Raw genomic sequence first — 14,700 nt, forward strand, 5'->3', positions numbered from 1 at the left:
AATTCCAAGTTGTCTTTTATGTACTTACTTCAAAGCAGGCTTATATTTTCTTAGTATCTTTTACTAGCATATCAGTCACCAATAAAATGAAAGAGAATAATCTTGACTAAATTCATAGCCATTTTTTACAGCATATCTGATCATACCCTTTATAGACAGAGAGTAATATGCATTAAAATAATCTCTTGAAAGTCTTTTTTCAAAAAAATTTGTTTTGGTCTTTATCTTTCCTTTCTAAGTGTCTGGACCGTGTATAATAGGAAGCATAAATTCCCTTTCCAGTGACTGCTATGTTCATGCTTCTCATTTTATTTTATTCATTCTGTTTTATGGATTTTGCAAAGCTGACTTTTGGTTAACCTTATGCCCCCTGAGGCTAAACTTTTGATTTAAAATTATTTGAAGCTCTCGGCTCCCTGGGTTGTGGAGTGCATATAGATCCATCTATGGCTTTAGGTGACTCAGAGCTAGGAAGAACGATTACAGAGTCGACACCAGCAACCAGCTGCTGGCCTCACAGGTGCAAAGGAGGTAGCACTAGGTGACTGGGGGTTACACTTGCCCCTGGAGCTCAGCGATGGTGCCAGAGGATTCCTCCTCCAGGGTCAGTGATGATACAGATGTGGATGCAATAGCATGGAACCCATTTCAATCACTTTAGCATTTGACTAAGCCATTCATCAAAGGCCTCAATTAAGCCAAGCCTTTCTCTGTCCTCCCCACACTGGTCTGGGTAGCAGCTTCATGCACTAGGGCAGTACACCCCTGTAAGCTCTTCATTCTCTTGCCCGTCTAGGTGCTTGTTTCTTTCCTTTCCCTCCATCCACAAGGCTTCTTAGTGCTTCCCTTCCAGGCTTTGCAACCTTAGTTGGACATTTATTGCAACTGTCACCTACATTATAGACTTCCTTATCTCTTAACCCTTGACTGCGATCACCATGCCACTTTAGGAAGAATACCCCACTTCACTTCCCCATCCATCTTCTCTGCTTTTGCACCAAGCTTAAGAGACTTGAAAAAGTTCTAGACCTAGCATGCATTGGACCTGTCTCTTCTCTCTTCCTCCCTAGTACACAATCCTGCTTCATTGCGAAGACTGATGTTAGCTCTGAAAACTCAGTTCTCCCAACTTGCCCTGAAATGTGTATTTCTAGGGTTTACCTTTGTTCTGCGCTCTATCCCTTTTACTAAATAAGTTGATGCTCTTTTTATCAATGCGTACATTCATGTCCACCTTCCCTTTTAATACAGTGTGTATAGGTAGAAGGAGCCCACCATTTGATGTCAGAACGTTTGAGTTTCGGATATGGCTCAATTTCCTGCCAATTGTGTGACATAAATTGTTGAAAGGCAAATAATATTATCAGTATTACATGTGTTCTCATAATACTTTTGTAAGATTTTTTCTACCTTTTTTATTTTCCCTACCAGTGCTCTAGGTCAAGTTTATTCATGGAAATACCAGCCACATCTTCTTAAAATCCTGCTTTGATAAATTGCTGTCCCCAAATTAAACTCCTAGGTGTAATGTTTAAAGCAATAACAAACTAATGCTTGGTCCAGACAGTTAGAAAGGAAAGATGCAAACAGCTTAAAGGAAAGATAGTTTAAATACAAGCAGCTTACAGTTACTTATTTAAATATATTTTTTCAGGTCTTCACTTTTCCTCTAAATTCTCTGCTCTCATCAGACCAAATATCTTCTGAAGCCACCAAAAACTGTCATAACCTCCCGTTCACACGACCAACCACCTTCTCCTTGCCTCTTTTATTCCAATATATTATTCACAGCCCATGATTACTAACTAGATAATATTGACCACCAATATCATTTAATATCTACCGGAAACAATCATACTACCTAGCGTATTGCCTCATTCATGGTCTAGAAATCTGAATTGTATTATTATTATGTTGATTACTTCATAACTCCCTGGTTACTGCTTAAAAATATATGCCCAAGGAAGTCTTTATTCTCTTCGCCTTGGTTTGCTAATACATAAAATGAGGAACAGTGTATTTTTCTCCTCATAGGTCTTCATGGAATTTTACAGGTTAATTAAAGCATTCTGAAAGCTTCTTGAATAAAGATTAATAAAGATACGTATTTAAATATTTGGTGACCAGTTTCATTTTTCTCATTGTTACTATTATTCATATCAAGCTATTCTTATCTTTTTCTCAGCTTTAAAACAATTTGTAAATGAAAGGCCAAATTGTGACCAGTGGCCATTGTAGTACAGATGGATTAAAAGGAATCCAGACATGATATGTGATTCTTTCCTACACAGGTGTTTATGTGCATTTCTTAAATATAGGAAGGAAGGAAGGAAGAAGAAAAGGGGAAAAGGAAGCAAAGGAAAGAAATTCTACAAAGCAAATGTTTAAGAATCTGCTAACACATTTTAATGAAGCTCATTAACTCAAACTTTGACTCAATGTAGAATATTTCACAATAGAACCATATATGCCCCCAGAAATAATTTGTTCTTAAATTTAGAGATCTAATTGTACTTTTAATACTGGAAGTGAGTGGAAATAGTGTTGCCTGTCATTTTAAAGTGGCCTTGAGAGGAGAAGTAACTTGCAGCCAAGTTACAACACCCAGCTTTTAAAATTTATTTTAAATTTTTTTCATACAAGGTGAAGAATTTTTTTTTATTATTATACTTTAAGTTCTAGAGTATATGTACATAACGCGCAGGTTTGTTACATATGTATACATGTGCCATGTTGGTGTGCTGCACCCATTAACTGGTCAGTTACATTAGATATTTCTCCTAATGCTATCCCTCCCGCTTTCCCCTACCCCATGAGAGGCCCCGGTGTGTGATGTTCCCCACCCTGTGTCCAAGTGTTCTCATTGTTCAAATCCCACCTATGAGTGAGAACATGCAGTGTTTGGCTTTCTGTTCTTGAAATAGTTTGCTCAGAATGATGGTTTCTAGCTTCATCCATGTCCCTACAAAGGACACAAACTCATACTTTTTTATGGCTGCATAGTATTCCATGGTGTATATGTGACACATTTTCTTAATCAAATCTGTCATTGATGGACATTTGGGTTGGTTCCAAGTCTTTGCTATTGTGAATAGTACTGCAATAAACATACATGTGCATGTGTCTTTATAGCAGCATGATTTATAATCCTTTGGATATATACCCAGTAATGGGATGGCTGGGTCATATGGTACTTCTAGTTCTAGATCCTTGAGGAATTGCCACACTGTCTTCCACAATGGTTGAACTAGTTTACAGTCCCACCAACAGTGTAAAAGTGTTCCTATTTCTCCACATCCTTTCCAGCACCTGTTGTTTCCTGACTTTTTAATGATCACCATTCTAACTGGTTTGAGATGGTATCTCATTGTGGTTTTGATTTGCAGTTCTCTGATGGCCAGTGATGCTGAGCATTTTTTATATGTCTGTTGGCTGCATAAATGTCTTCTTTTGAGAAGTGTCTGTTCATATCCTTTGCCCACTTTTTGACAGGGTTGTTTGATTTTTTCTTGTAAATTAGTTTAAGTTCTTTGTAGATTCTGGATATTAGCCCTGTGTCAGATGGGTAGATTGCAAAAATTTTCTCCCATTCTGTAGGTTGCCTGTTCACTCTGATGATAATTGCAGAAGCTCTTTAGTTTAATTAGATCCCATTTGTCTATTTTGGCTTTTGTTGCCATTGCTTTTGGTGTTTTAGTCATGAAGTCCTTGCCCATGCCTAGGTCCTGAATGGTATTGCCTAGGTTTTCTTCTAGGGTTTTTATGGTATTAGGTCTAACATTTAAATCTTTAATCTATCTTGAATTGATTTTTGTGAAAGTGTAATTATGGGATCCAGTTTCAACTTTCTACATATGGCTAGCCAGTTTTCCCAGCACCATTTATTAAATAGGGAATCCTTTCCCCATTTTTTGTTTTTGTCAGGTTTATCAAAGATCAGATGGTTGTAGATGTGTGGTATTATTTCTGAGGGCTCTGTTCTGTTCCATTGGTCTATCTCTCTGTTTTGGTACCAGTACCATGCTGTTTTGGTTACTGTAGTCTTGTAGTATAGTTTGAAGTCAGGTAGCATGATGCCTCCAGCTTTGTTCTTTTTGCTTAGGATTGTTTGGCAAATGCAGGCTTTTTTTTGGTTCCATATGAAATTTAAAGTAGTTTTTTTCCAGTTCTGTGAAGAAAGTCACTGATAGCTTGATGGGAATGGCATTGAATCTATCAATTAACAAGGTGAAGATCTTTTCTGGGTCTGACAATAAGTTTTCTCCATCTAGTGACTGTAAAGGAGTTTGACAATTCTCATAAATTGAAAAGTTATTGGGAGATACAAAGTTACATATGAATTTCAAATTGAAGGCCCATCAATCAGATCATGTTTGTTTAAACACAAACAGCTTCAGCTTTCCAAGACTTCCTACTCTAGCTCTTGTGTTAATTTTGCTAATGGCTGGTAGTGTGTGACTTCTTCATCTCTTTGGTTCTCTGGTTCCTTCTGGAGGTAAGGTTCTATGATTCTATTCATAGCAGTTCTTAGCCTGATTGGGTTACCAACATGGATAAGAATCTGATAAAAGTTATAAACTATATTTTCAGTGAAAATCACAATTTCCTAAAACATATGTGTGTGTATGATATGGTTTGGTTGTGTCCCCACCCAAATCTCCTCTTGAATTGTAATTCCCACAATTCCTATGTGTCATGGGAGGAACCTGGTGGGAAGTAATTCAATCATGGGGGCAGATCTTTTCTTTGCTGTTCTTGTGATAGTGAATAAATCTCATGAGATCTGATGACTTTAAAAATGGGAGTTTGCCTGCACAAGTTCTCATTGCCTGCTGACATTCACATAAGATGTGACTTGCTCCTCCTTGCTTTCCACTATGATTGTGAGGCACCATCCATGTGGAACTGTTAAGTCCAATAAACCTCTTTCGTTTGTAAATTTCCCAGTCTTGGCTGTGTCTTTATCAGTAGTGTGAAAACAGACTAATACAGTAAATTGGTACCAGTAGAGTGGGGCACTGCTGAAAAGATACCTGAAAATGTGGAAGTGACTTTGGAATTGGGTAACAGGCAGAGGCTGGAACAGCTTGGAGGGCTCAGAAGAAGATAGGAAAATGTGGAAGAGTTTTGCACTCCCTAGAGACTTGTTGAATAGCTTTGACCAAGATGCCGATAATAATATGGGCAATGAAATCTAGGCTGAGGTGGTCTCAGATGGAGATGAGGAACTTGTTAGGAACTGGAGCAAAGGTGACTCTTATTATATTTTAGCAAAGAGACTGGCAGCATTTTGCCCTTGCCCTAGAGATTTGTGGAACCATGAACTTGAGAGAGATGATTTAGGGTATCAGACAGAATAAATTCCTAAGGAGCAAAGCATGTAAGAGGTGACTTGGGTGCTGTTAAAGACATTCAGTTTTATAAGGGAAGCAGAGCATAAAAGTTTGGAAAATTTGCAGCCTGACAATGTGATAGAAGAGAAAATCCCATTTTCTGAGGAGAAATTCAAGCCATCTGCAGAAATTTGGGTAAGTAACCAGGAGCCAAATGTTAATCACCAAGACAATGGGGAAAATGTCTCCAGGGTATGTCAGAGGTTTTCATGGCAGCCTCTCCCATCACACCCTTGAAGACCTAGGAGGAAAAAGTGGTTTCCTGGGCCAGGCACAGGGTTTTCATGCTGTGTGCAGTCTAGGGACTTGGTGCCTTGAATCCCAGCCACTCCAGCCATGGCTGAAAGGGGCCAATGTAGAGCATGTGCTGTGACTTCAGAGGGTGGAAGCCCCAAGTCTTGGCAGCTTCCACATGGTGTTGAGCCTGCAAGTGCACAGAAGTTAAGAATTTGGGTTTGGAAACCTCCACCTAGATTTCAAAAGATGTATGGAAATGCCTGGATGCCTAGGCAGAAGTTTGCTGCAGGGGTGGGGCCCTCATGGAGAACCTCTGTTAGTACAATACAGAAGGGAAATGTGGGGTTGGAGCCCCCACACAGAGTCCCTACTAGGGCACCACCTAGTGGAGCTATGAGAAGAGGGCCACTCTCCTCTGGACCCCAGAATGGCAGATCCACTGACAGCTTGCACTGTGCACCTGGAAAAGCTGCAGACTTTCAATGCCAGCCCATGAAAGCCTCCAGGAGGGAGGCTATACCATGCGAAGCCACAGGGATGGAGCTGCCCAAAACTACATGAACCCACCTCTTGTGTCAGCATGACCTAGATGTGAGACATGGAGTCAAAGGAAATCATTTTGAAGCTTTCTGATTTGACAGTCCTGCTGGATTTTGGACTTGCATGGGACTTTGGCCAGTTTTTCCCATTTGGAATGGCTGGTATTTACCCAATGCCTGTACCCCCATTGTATCTAGGAAGTAACTAAATTGCTTTGGATTTTACAGGTTCATAAGTGAAAGGGCCTTCTCTCAGATGAGACTTTGGACTGTGGACTTTTGAGTTAACGCTGAAATGAGTTAAGAATTTGGGGGACTGTTGGGAAGGCATGATTTGTTTTGAAATGTGAGGACATGATTTGTTTTGCAATGTGAGGACATGAGATTTGGGAGGAGCCAGGGCGGAATGATATGATTTGTCTATGTCACCACCCAAATCTCATCTTGAATTGTAACACCCACAATTCCCATGTGTCGTGGGAGGAACCTGGTAGAAGGTAATTGAATCATGGGGGCTGATCTTTCCTGGGCTGTTCTCATGATAGTGAATAAGTCTCACGAGATCTGATGACTTTAAAAATGGGAGTTTGCCTGCACAAGCTCTCTCTTTGCCTGCCGCTGTCCACGTACAACATGATTTGCCTTCTGCCATGATTGTGAGGCATCTCCAGCCATGTGGAACTGTGAGTCCAATAAACCTCTTTCTTTTTTTTTTTTTTTTTTTTTGAGACGGAGTCTCGCTCTGTCGCCCAGGCTGGAGCGCAGTGACCGCATCTCGGCTCACTGCAAGCTGTGCCTCCCGGGTTCACGCCATTCTCCTGCCTCAGCCTCCGGAGTAGCTGGGACTACAGGCGCCCGCCACCTCGCCCGGCTAGTTTTTTTGTATTTTTTTAGTAGAGACGGGGTTTCACCGTGTTGGCCAGGATGGTCTCAATCTCCTGACCTCGTGATCCGCCCGTCTTGGCCTCCCAAAGTGCTGGGATTACAGGCTTGAGCCACCGCGCCCAGCCCCCAATAAACCTCTTTCATTTGTAAATTGGCCAGTCGCAGGTATTCTTTATCAGCAGCATGAAAACAGACTAATACAACTAATAATATATAATATATAATACATAATTATATTTACATTATATTATATAAAATTACATTTTCCATCATGTTATTACATTATATACATTACATATATATTTACATTGTATATCTATTTTCTTTTAAGCTGCCCAGTGTCAAACTCATTGCATGAGTTTTTGGGACAATCAATCCTCAGCACCAGCATAGAACCCAGAATCTGCAGAGGCCCATTTGCAGTCTGTGACCTGCACAGACAGAATGCTGGCACATGGCCTCATCCTGCTTAGTCCCGGGTCTTGAAACCAGAGTTAGTGTTGCAAAGAAGTCGGCACAGCTTAGCATTTATTCTCTAGGCATGAGCAGGAGCAGCATTCAAGGTTCCAGGCCAGCAGCAGCTATTTCCAGTGGTGAAATGCCGTGTCCGCTAGCAGAGGAGTCTTAACCAGTCTCGCCTGTAGTGTCGTTTTCATTATTGTTTTGAATCCCTGGCCTCCCTTGGTTTTATAACTGATTTCTGGGATATATAATATCTTTCCAGTAAATTCAGTGAACTATCCAATGTATTATTAAATTCCTTTCTCACATGAGTTCACCAGAATTAGTTTTTGCTGTTTGCAAATAAGAACTCTAACACACATAAAGGTAAGAAAAAAATTCCGCCTATAGCTTCAGTGTTTCAGTGTTTTGATGAGCCCCTTAAGCCTGCCATGGATTTTGCTTCCCTCTCTCAATCTGATGGGGTTGGTGGTTTTCTGGGCTGTGAAGGTGGGAGAGTATTTGCAAGTCCTGGGTAAAGACGCCTGCTCTAAAAAGGCATGAACTGGCTGGGCGTGGTGGCTCACACCTGTAATTCCAGCATTTTGGGAGGCCAAGGTGGGCTGATCACTTGAGGTCAGGAGTGCAAGACCAGCCTGGCCAACATGGTGACACACTGTCTCTACTAAAAATACAAAAATTAGCCAGGTACAGTGGTGGGCACCTGTAATCCCAGCTACTCAGGAGGCTGAGGCAGGAGAATCACTTGAACCCAGGAGGTGGAGGTTGCAGTGAGCCGCGATTGCGCCATTGCACTCCAGCCTGGGTGACAGAGACTCAGTCTCAAAAAAAAAAAAAAGGTGTGAACCCAATTAGTTGTTTAAAAAACTAGGGGTGCAAAACCTTGATTTTCTCATTATATTAACACAAGGTAAAAGTCATGAACTGGTGCATATCAATTCTAGAAAGTGAAATTTAATTAAAAAGGATTAAATTTTAATCTCAATTATTTACTTTACTTTTTCAAATTTGTTTCTGTATTCTTTTTATTATTATTTTTAAGATGGGGTCTCACTCTCTATCACCCAGCTGGAGTGCAGTGGTGTTATCTTGGCTTACTGCAGCCTCAATCTCCTGGGCTCCAGTCATTCTTCCACCCTAGCCTTCCAAGTAGATGGGACGACAGGTGCACACCACCATCACTAGTTAATTTTTGTATTTTTAACAGAGCTGGGGTTTCACCATGCTGCCTAGGCTGGTGGTCTCAAACTTCTGGGCTCAAGCCGTCCGCCTGCCTCAGCCTCCCAAAATGCTGGAATTACAAGCATGGGCTGCTGCATTCAGCCCAATTATTTACTTTAAAACTTGCTCTTTTCCTTTTATTTCTCTGCTAATGAACAGGGCAAATCTCTGTCTCCACTACAAAGTCAATCCAGCCAGTCCCTGAGAAACTCCTCTTCCGTCGTCTGCAAGGGCTTGCATATGAGCTTTCGATTCATCTGAAATAGCAGTTCCCCTACTGTGAGTGTTTTCATAAAGACTTTCAGAGCAGAAATACAGAGTGCCTTACTATGTCAGTGTTTCCACCTAGTATCTACCACAAAGACAAGTTATAAAAATCAGCTTCAGAATGTTTATGAAGTAACAGAGAGCCTCCAGTTGAGTGTCTACATTAACAAATAACGCACCTCCTACATATGTGAATGGCCAGTTACACACAAACGTTGAATAGATTTTGTTAAAGTATCAATGACTGACACTTAGGCTAAGATGATGAATGGCCAACCAGTGAAATAGCGTATGTGTATATGTGTGTGTGTGCGTGTGTGCATGTGTGTGTGTGTGTAAGAGACAGAGAGAAAACTTTTTTCCTCCAAGGTCACTAAGGTCTATTTTCAAGGTCACGAAGTTCTAGTAGAATTTACAACACCCTTCAGAGGCAATCATTATTACTAAAATTTTAAACAGAAAGAACCTACAAGCAATGGGATCAAGAAGAGTAAGTGAGTAGGGCAGGTTGTATGCTTTCAGAAAATACAGATAAAGGGAGGACAAATCCCAGTTTTCTTGAAGCTCTTTTTAATTTTTTTATTTTTTTGAGATAGGGTCTTTCCCTGTTGCCCAGGCTGGATTGAGATGGCGTCTCGCCCTGTTGCCCAGACTGGAGTGCAGTGGCACAATCTTGGCTCACTGCAACATCTGCCTCCCAGGCTCAGGTGATCCTCCGACCTCAGCCTCTCAAGTAGCTGGGATTACAGGCACGCACCACCACGCCCGGCTAATTTTTGTCTTTTTTTGTAGAAGCAGAGTCTTCCTGTGTTGCCCAAGCTGTTGAACTCCTTTTATGCTTTCTCTTGATTATGTAATCTCTTTCTAGACAGTTCAAATAAAGTTGGAAAGTAGGTTTCTCTTTTCTTCTTTAGAAGCCAATTTCCTTTGAAGCATGGAGACAAAATGCTATGCTGTTTATTTATTAAGATCTATTGTTTTCCCTCATCGTTTGTCATAGCTAACCATGGTATCACCTCTCCTATATCTACTATACTCTTTGCCTGTAGCCAGCAAAGCACCATCAGCAGAGGCAGTGAGAGGATGCCTCCTATGTGAGCCTTAGAATTATTGATTCTGGACAGAATTTGTGTTTAATGTTTATGGAAGTCTCCCAAGTAGAGTCTATTCCCCAGGCAGGCATTAGGTACAGCAGAAAAGACGCTTCCACTCAGGCGGGTGCTGGAAGATAATCTCCGTGACAAAGTGATTCTCCATGAGAATTGCGTCTTCGGTTTCTTTGCTGTCAGGGGAGTTGCTGATGGCCGTTTACACTTGTTGTATAATGAAGACACCTGTTTGCTAATAATTGCACTGAGGATATCACAACACAGGGCGTGAAAAAATAACATGGGAATACAATTGCAGATTACATATACATGTGAATAGATGTTTGCTGTTGGTAGCTTAATGGGCCATAGCTACCTATTTCCTAAGTAGCTAAATTGAGTGACAGATTTTGTAGTATTTACTGCATTTCATTTTAATGAGCAGTTATTGTAGTTGAATAATTACTTCATCGCAGGTGTAGCAGGTATCACAGGGGTGACATCAGTGAAGGTGCTTTGTCGCTGCTTTTCCTGTGTCACGGGGTAATAATCAAAGACAGGGCTTAAACGCAATAAAAAGTTCCCTTAGTGAAGCAAACTGAGATTTCATTTTCAGTGCGACTCAGTATGCTTGACTGCTACGTGAGTAAACTGGTGTAGGCTAGAAACCAGACCTCTATGGAAGTGAATTGTGTTGAATGAGGGACTAAAAGGAAGAAGATCACCTGGATCTGGGCACCCGTCGCTCCTGGAGGAGCGCAGCTTTGGAATATGTTTTCCTCCGGCTGGCTGGCACACTGTATAGAGAAGGCAAATGTTTTATTTCCCCTGAATTTGTGACTGTGGTGTAGAGGATGTCAAGGTCAAAAATAGAAAACTCCTCCCGTTTCTGCAGGTTTAAGTAGAGGTAATATTTTAAAGACTAAAATCGATACTGATAATTATAGCTGCTTCTGTTATATCAAAACTTCAAAAATAAAAGTAACCAAATAATCGAAGGACCTAACACCCAATTTACCAACCGCCTTTGATCTCTCTCTATATATTATACATATGTATATATATTACATATTTTTTCTTAGACACAATTGGCAGAATCATGGAATATTACAAACACTGAAACTTAGAGAGGACTTTAAGAATCACTTTGTTTATCCTTCTATTTTTGTAATTAAAAAATAAGGCCAGAGTGTTAAATTGACTTGGCCAGTTTCCATAGTTAATATGATAACACTTCCCTAAAGTATCATATGATATTTGCACATAACAATCATTCTACTTCTCTACTTTAAAACTTCCTATTTAACTTCAGTTCACCCTGAAAAAAATGAATTTTGGTTTGTTCTCAATTTTACCTCTTTATTTACCAAAATAGAGGGTATCTGTATCACCATGTAAGGTAAAAATCTAATTTGCTTTTAAAATTCATCTACCATTAGTGTCTACATTCTGACCTTCATTACTTGCAGGTAAAAATGTGATCACGCTAATACCAACACCCAAATCTGCTTATCTCCAAATCCCCATGCAGAAACTCAGGGCAGATCCTTTCCCAGGTAATCTCAGGAATCCCCAAAGTGGCAATGACTTCCTCAGGAATACAGCTCTTAATTTTCTTTTTTTCCCTCAAATTCTTCTTGGAGGTCTGCTGCCCCTAAGCCCTAAACTGCTGCTTTAAGCTGCTGCTGTCGTATTAGATGGTGAAGTAGAGAGGCCACAAGGCTACCTGTGACTTCTACCTGTGGTTAGTTGGGTCCCAGCACAGTGCTTCTTAAGCTCAGAGTCTCAAAGCATTTTCATGAGCTTTTACTGAATCCATGGGATGCAGTATTCAGATACCATCTAATACCTCCCATTTTTCTACTCTTACCGTTTAGTCCCTCTTAGTCCCCAAAAGCCTCTTCGTTTTCCAAAAAACAATAAAAGGCAAATGGATAGTTGCAGAGGAGTGGTGGTGTTCATTTGCCACCTTGGGAAAAGCATTCATGCTCCACCTTTGCCCAGCCAAGAAAACCTTTCAGGAATATTTTGACATGCATTTTACTTTCTGGGAACTGACACCAAAGATCGGTCATCATTACTCTAATTAATCAGTTCTATTTGTAAGGGTGATGAGGATTCGTATGGATTGGCCAAAATAGTTAGTCACCATTAAGAAATGCTTTCTCTGTTCAGCTAAAACCCCATGTCTGAAGCCACACAGGAATGGATAGCTTTAGTCTGTGCTTCTAATGCCTCATTTTCTATAAATTCCAAATGGACCTCAAGCCTTTTTCTGGGCCAGTGACACGGAAAATGATAGCTGGCAGTCGATGGTCATTAAAAAACATTCTTGGAATGCTGTTACAGCAGTGGGCAGTTGTTACTGTCATGTTGAGAGTGAAAAAGGTAGAATCATGGGATTTCAAAAATCGAAGGGAACTTAGAAATAATTTTGTTCAACTCCCTTGTCTTATAGATAAAAGTAGTCATATAACTATCCGTCATTTTATACCCAATTTAAAAGCTTGTGATATCCTTCTACGAAAGGAAAACATATAATCAAACCAGGCACTATCGCTTGCCAAGGTCCCGCGTTTGGGCCTCACATGTTCATTCCATTCAGCCTTTGCACTGGCAGATGCAGCAGTGACTCCCAGCCACGACGGACAAAAATCCCAGGTGCATTTTTTACTCTAGTCATGAAATCATTGACACCACCTCAAAAATAATTAACATTCTAGTAGGCAATTCCACGAAATACTTTCAGCATAGGGAATATTTTTCAGTAGAAGATGATGGTTAGGTAGATACAGCAGCTCCCCAAATAGTGGGATTCTTAGAGCACGGATAAAATCAGTTGCAGGCTGAAAAAATATCTTGAATGAGCAAGGAAGAGGGAATCCGATATAAGAAAGTTTATATTTCCATGGATAGAAAGCAATAACACTTACGTTTCTGAAAATTCTATCAGCATGCCAACTTCATTTCCAGTCCAACGGATTTGCCTTGTTGCCCTGAATCATGTTAAGGCAGCCTTGGATCTTCATGGCTCGCAGTGGATCTCGAGCTCCTTACCGTTCCCGAGAGCCATCTGTCATGTGTCGGTTTCCGCTGGACCTGGCATAAATATTTACACGTAAGTTCATCTTGAGGCGGGATTATGCCTAATAAACCCCTGGAATTCTGTGCCACCCCACACATAGTTACTAATTTTATTTTTCTCCAGTATGTTTAGCTGAAGCTGGCACACTGTTTTTTTTTTTTTTCTTTTTTTTTTTCTAATTAATTAAAACTTTTAAAATGGTGATCAAACCACTGGTGGTCAGTGAGAGCCTAGACAGGAAGAGCTTTTTCCTCAGGGGTTGAAAAATCCCTGTCTAAGCAAATAAAGTGGTCTTATGGCTTGAAAATATTTATAGAGGGGCCGGGCATGGTGGCTCACACCTGTAATCCCAGCACTTTGGGAGGACAAGGCTGGCAGGTCACTTGAGGCCGGGAGTTCGAGACCAGCCTGGCCAACATGGGTGAAACCCCCATCTTTACTGAAAATACAAAAATTAGGCAGGTGTGGTGGCGCATGCCTGTAGTCTCAGCTATTCTGGAGGCCAAGGCACTAGAATAGCTTGAACTTGGGAGATGGAGGTTACAGTGAGCCAAGGTCGCTCCCTGCACTCCAGCCTGGGCGACAGAGCAAGATTCTGTCTCAAAAAAAAAAAAAAATGTATATATATACTGCCGGGCATGGGGACTCACACCTGTAATCCCAGCACTTTGGGAGGCCAAGGTGGATGGATCACTTGAGGTCAGGAGTTTGAGACCAGCCTGACCAATATAGTGAAACCCTGTCTCCACTAAGACATAAAGAAAATTAGCCAGACTTGGTGGTACAAGCCTGTAATCCCAGCTATTCTGGAGACTGAGGCAGGAGAATTGCTTGAACTCAGGAGGTGGAGGTTGCAGTGAACTGAGATTACGCCATTGCACTCCAGCCTGGGCAACAAGAGCAAAACTCCATCTCAAAAAAAAAAAAAACGAAATTATATAATACTTTTTCCATGAGTCAAATTCAAACGATGGTGATCCACTGGCATGACTGTAATGGCATGGTTTATGCAAAAGCCATCAAGGTACAGTTGACTAGAACCAAATTGATCATAATTTCACTGACGAAAGTTGTGGTGCCTGTGTTCATTGTCTTCTGAAGTTGACTTACGAAATCAAAACAATATTCTCCTGGACATATTTAATAATGCATTCAAGCAGGCATTTTGCCAAATCCCTTTGAGACCATATTAAATAGAAAGATATTTTAAGCATTCATTTTGATGAATGGAGCACAGGTAACGACCTTGTTCAATCCACAGAGTCTAGTATACAATGAAAGCATTGGCCAACAGATAATTTATTACAGTGTGGTGGAATTAACTTTTGGTACATTGAATATTTATTTATTTGCCTCAGTGTGTTTTAAATTTCAATTTTAGAAAATGTTTGTCTGATTATGAAATTAATACATATTCATTATAGAAAATTAGGAGAACATAAAAGAAAAGATAAGGGAAAAATCAAAAGAAAATCCGGTTCTGGAAAATAACCACTATTTTTATTTTGGTATAAATATGCATA

Source organism: Chlorocebus sabaeus, chromosome 7 (assembly GCF_047675955.1).
Source record: "Chlorocebus sabaeus isolate Y175 chromosome 7, mChlSab1.0.hap1, whole genome shotgun sequence".
In the NCBI taxonomy this organism is placed as follows: Eukaryota; Metazoa; Chordata; class Mammalia; order Primates; family Cercopithecidae; genus Chlorocebus; species Chlorocebus sabaeus.